This window comes from Papaver somniferum, chromosome 9 (assembly GCF_003573695.1).
Source record: "Papaver somniferum cultivar HN1 chromosome 9, ASM357369v1, whole genome shotgun sequence".
NCBI lineage: Eukaryota > Viridiplantae > Streptophyta > Magnoliopsida > Ranunculales > Papaveraceae > Papaver > Papaver somniferum.
The window spans coordinates 118,706,775-118,712,620 of NC_039366.1; the positions used below are offsets into that span (position 1 = coordinate 118,706,775).

Sequence of the window (5,846 nt, forward strand, 5' to 3'; positions counted from 1 at the left end):
AGAGTAGATAGACTTTTGAGTGATAGATGAGTTCAAGTCTCCACATAACTTTTGTTGATGAAGTTCCACAGCTCCACTTAGTATTTATTCGTCTTCAATCGATGAACTCCGTGAAGTCTAATGCTCAACTACACTTTCTATCCTAATCCGAGACTTAACTATCAGTAGACTAGAAATTAAGACTTATAGTTTTGGCAAATAAACTTGACAACAAGCTTGAGATAGCAACGCTTGCGAGTTCGGCCAAGCAGTGCTCTAACACTTTGTATTACTATATTAGTTTAAGGAAGTAGATGTATGAACTTGTTTGATAATCGAAAGGGAAATCATGATTGGTCTGGTTCTGTATTGAATATATTTTGGATGACCAATGCAAGATGATAAGGTAAAACTCAACTTAAGTTATGTTGAGAATTGAGGTTTAACCGGTCATAGCCTATATTGTGTAGCATATTGTAATTGGTCACAAGCTACTTTGTGAAGCATGGTGTAACCGGTCACAAGATAGATTGGGAAGTTAGATGTAATCGGCCACAAGCTACTTTTGGGAGCAAGGTGTGACCAAGTTAGTTGTAATTGGTCACAAGCTACTTTGGGAACCAAGGTGTAACCGATCACAAGCTAACTTGGAAGTAAGGTGTAACCAATCACAAGCTACATATGGGAAGCATGGTGTAACCGGTAACAACCTAGTTTAGGAAGCATGGTATAACCGCTCATAACTTACATTGTGAGTCATGGTAGAACCGATCCCAAGGAGCAAAACCGAGTTTCCAATATTCACATATCTCTTCATGTTTTATGTGAAGCTTGGAATTAGGGTTTGCTGAGAAACCTCTAGATGTCGAAATTATTTGAACATGTACATAACTCTTATCATTACTTGTTCAAAGATATTCCTTGATACCGCACTAATGTGTCAAGATTTCCTAACAGAATGGCAAATGAAACCTTGAGTGTTATGTTATCTGACAATATTAATAGTCAACAACATCATGCTATCATGACTGAAAATGTGTTTGCTGCTTCGGAAGTTCTCCCATCTTACTTTGTTGTAGCACATGTGGATGCTTCAGTGGATTCAAACACTCATAAATTTGGTATTGGTATAATTTTAACAGATGCAGTGGGCAACTATAAGGTATGCAAGACCATCTCAAGGTTAACAAGTGATGCATTTGCACGTTGAACAATGCAAATTTTTTATTAAAGGAGATTCTACAGATGTCATTTCATATCTAAATAAAAGCTCTAACCAGGTTAGATGGTCTAACTCCTCTATTTTAGATGATTGTTTATTTTTTTCTGAACTCTTTTTAAGTCTACAACTTTGTTTATGTTAGTAGAGAACTTAATGGTTTGCCAGATAAAACTGCAAAATTCAATAGAAAGAATGATATAACCGGTGAATTGGCAAATATTCCTCCCCGTTGCATCTTATAAACTTCGTATTCCTTTTTGATTTGTTGGAAAATCAGGGTAACAGAAGATGAAAACCAGAGGACGAAAAGAATGTTGTATCACTGGAGCTTCAAGGCCTTGCGATTCTTTTCAGCAATTATTTTGACCCTTCCCAATAAATTGGCGAGTACAATCGGTCAGCGAAATATTGCTGTCAGGATACAATGAATCCCTAACAACGTTGTTGGATTCAAAAGTTGTACTCCCTTGACCCAACCAAGAACACACTGTATTTGTTTCTGAAGATGCTTAGAGAGAAAGAGTTTTTTTTTTATGATTGTAATAGGAAGAATCCTTCGCTATTTATAGAGGGTTTCATGCCTTTTGGAGATGTCGTTTCATCTTCAAAAGACGCTATCAAAGGTCGTCATCCATTAATGGGAAGAGACGCGACTGTAGAAAATTTTGGAAACGCTATCAAAAGGGCTACGCCCCCCGGACCCCCTCATAGCGGCAAACAATATTGAAAATATCTAACATGATTTAATTCAAGTATCTTGCCCAAAAAGGAAAAAGACCGAATGCTTGAAAAAGATCCAAAGGCTAGGGCTCTCTCGGTAAAATGTGAGTTCATTTTCTAGACGAAGAAGAAAGTTTCAAACTTTTAGTGTCGACGGAAAGATTACAAATGGAGTTGAATATCGGTCACGGTCTAACGAAAAATAAAGAGAATGGATATCTATGTAAGCTGCATCTGCATGATTAAGTGCTAACCATGCTAACAACCACCCACCGCCACTACTCTATTAATAACGAACCTAAAGTTAGTACTTTAAGCTGACTTTATTAGAAACTTCCTCCATGGAAATTTTGTGATTCGATGTAGTTACAAAACAAAATGGAAGAGTAAAAACAAAAAACAAAGAAAAACTTAAACGAGGAATAGTTTTCTTACTTCATTTGTAAGCTTCGAAGAATCAATCCTTAAGACATCAATAGCTAGAGCCCATATAGACTTACTGTTGGCAGCGCTCTTGTTTGCTTTATTGACTTACTGTTGGCAACAGCTAGCAAATTCTAACACGTCCTTCTGCATACAAAACTCTAAGAGTCTAAGGGATAATAGACAAAGTAAATTTGTATTTTGACTTTCATATTCTTCTGCTCATTAGATGTTCAGTTTTGCTACTAGACTCGATGCACCAATGGTTAAATGGTGGCTGTAATGATTTTTCCACGAAACCCAATAAATCGAACTGTTTTTACTATTACTTGCGAGTTAGACTGTCAGACTCGCAAGAACGTGGACTAGAGGAGCCAGAATGGAAACTCTTTTTGTTAATACTTGTTTTAGAAAGTAAATTTGTGACTTAAAGTTAAAGTGATTACGGAATTGGGACCCCTCTTTGAAAAACTGGGACTAAATGCAGAATACCTACTACATCTGAATGATTTTAAAAATTGACCATGTTTCACGAGTCAATAACAATCTTGCACATTTTTTCTTCGGACAGTTAAATGTGAATAGTCTAATTCCTATAATTCAATGCACCAATGAATTGAAGTGTATTAGGTGAACTGCCAATGCCAAACATTTCAAGCTTTCCCTCCCTATAAATATCTCTCTACTACAACTCATTTTAATCACCACAACCTTCATCACTTAATCTTTACAATACTCTTCCAGAGCTTAGTTAAGAATGGCTTCTTCTTTTCCTTCCATGTTCGTAGTAATACTATCTCTTCTCCTCGTGTTCTTCTCTGGCAGTTCTCGTGCTCAACTATCCACTACTTACTACTCCAAAACCTGTCCTAATGTCCTTACCAAAGTGAAATCCGCCGTTCAATCTGCAATATCAAAAGAAAAGCGAGCTGGCGCTGCGCTCCTTCGCTTACACTTCCATGACTGCTTTGTTAATGTAATTAATCTAAGATCCATGACTGCTTTGTTAATGTGATTAGTCTAAGATGTTTCTCTATACATGCATTTTCTTCGTCATATTACATTTTTCTTTACATGCATGAAAATCGTGTCCCTTATCAATGATTTCAACATGGGGAAACAATCATTCTTATTTCTTACATTTAGTATTGTGAAGTCAATATTGATATCATTTTTAAATAAGCTACCTAGTACCTTGGTAATTGAACTGCTTTTATCAAACATAATTAAATATGCACTGAATGCATAAAGTCAGCAAAACTTTCAGTAGATTTAGACGAGAAAAGTTGATTGCATAAAGCATTTACAAGAGTTGAAAGATCATGGATTCATCGAGGCTGATATTGTTGTACTAATTTTCTTGTAGGGATGTGATGGATCAGTATTACTTGACGACACCTCAAGTTTCACAGGTGAGAAGAACGCAAACCTAATAAGAATTCTGCCAGAGGATTCGATGTGGTGGATGACATAAAAACAGAAGTTGAGAAAGCTTGTCCGGGGGTTGTTTCATGTGCTGATATCTTGGCCATTGCAGCTCGAGACTCCGTAACCATTGTATGTGAGAAAAAAAAAAAAAACACTTAACAAATTGGTGCTTACATTTCTTGATTCATATTATTTCTTAATTAAATTGTTGACTGTTTTTTTTTTTTTTTGTCATTATTGTTTTTGTAGCTTGGAGTACGTAGCTGGAATGTAAAACTTGGAAGACGAGATGCAACAACTGCTAGCCAGTCTGCTGCTAATAATGGAATTCCTCAACCAACTTCAAGCCTTAGCACTCTTATTTCAGACTTCTCGAATGTTGGTTTATCTACTAAAGACATGATTGCTCTATCTCGTATGCATCTATCAGTACTTAAGTAAACTTGCCCACCACCTTATATATCTTCAGCATTTTCTTTCCATGAATTCATTTATATGGATATTATCTCATGCATGCAGGTGCACATACAATTGGACAAGCAAGGTGTACAAGTTTCAGAGCAAGAATATATAATGAAACAAACATAGATAGTTCATTCGCAACAACAAGGAAAAACAATTGCCCAAGTGGATCATCAGGAGACGATAACCTTGCACCTTTAGATGTTCAAACACCAACAACCTTCGATAACAACTATTTCAAAAATCTTGTTGACAAGAAAGGTCTTCTTCATTCCGATCAAGTATTATTCGATGGTGGATCTACAGATTCACAAGTGCGTACATATAGTAATAACCCAAGCATATTTAGTGCTGATTTCGCCGCTGCTATGATTAAGATGGGTGATATCAGTCCACTTACTGGTTCTAATGAAGAGATTAGAAAGAATTGCAAAAAAGCTAATTAAATGGCTATTAGAAATCTCTCTATTTTAAATCATCGGGTTTACGCAAAATATTTTGTCCTTCTTCGCGAGCACGGATAATTGTGGATTGTATTAGTTGATTTTGTGGTTTTTATGTTTAATTTTCCTTTAAAATTTAAGAAAGTAATGAAAACTTGTGCGAAAGGCACGTTATAGTCATATGTTTAAGTATCTTTGAATCAATTCTATTTTGAATGTTCCTTTCTCCTTTTTTGTGTTCTGTGTCATATTTCTAAATGTCAATATGTTTCCTGCTTCTTATAGCTTCTCCATTGCGAAATGTGTGAAGAAAATAATCTTAATTCACATAGGATACACAATAACATTTATAAAAAAACTCATCTCCAACTCATTAGTATGAGGATGATATGATAAAAATAAATAATTATTAGACATCATGTATGTGAAACTCTAGTTTTAGACATTCACATGGCTTCACTCTTTTATTAATAATAATCATCCAAAAATTAAATAGAAATAAAAAAAAATTTAATAGAAAAACTTAGACAAAAGTCTAAGGACCGTACATGGGATCAGCAGAAATTATACCAAGTTTGCTTTCATCGTTCTTACATAGGATAGCTAGATTAAGTGTATCCAAATTTTGAAGTCTATGGATAATTTTAAGACTAGTTAACACAAAAGATATTTGATTAATTCTTGAGCAATTATCTTCCTCATTGTTTCTTGAATCTTCATAGCGACTGAGGTTGAATCTCCCCTTGATTGCCTGGTAGTAAAGAGTTTGAAACCTTAACAGAATTTCCCTGGATTCAGCGTGTACTTCAATATTGCTTTTCCTTGGCCCAGCTGAAGGCTAGATCTGCTCCTCCTGTTGCTCCCCATTCTCTAAGCTGGCCTGGGTGTCTTCTGCTATCAATGTTTTTTCCTGCAGCATCCAAAATAGTTAGTGCAGAGAAATATTTGAGATTTTCAGGATCCTGTATAGTGCATATTCTGATGAAAAAACCAAACTCCTGAGTAGTTTGTTGGTTTAGATCATATGGAACTGTAATGTCTGCCTCAGTGTCAGACTGTGCACCATTTAGTGAAAAGTAATTTAGAGCATGAGTTGGTAAGTTGTGAACTCTGTTATAGTCACATAAATGTTGCTTAATGCATAAAGTTGTGTGATTTCCATTAGGCTT

At 35.6% G+C, this 5,846-nt stretch overlaps 1 pseudogene; it reads left to right on the plus strand.

Annotated features, from left to right (window-relative positions):
- The first annotated feature begins 3,061 nt into the window (after positions 1-3,061).
- Positions 3,062-4,911, plus strand: LOC113308686 (annotated as a pseudogene).
- Positions 4,912-5,846: the final 935 nt, after the last annotated feature.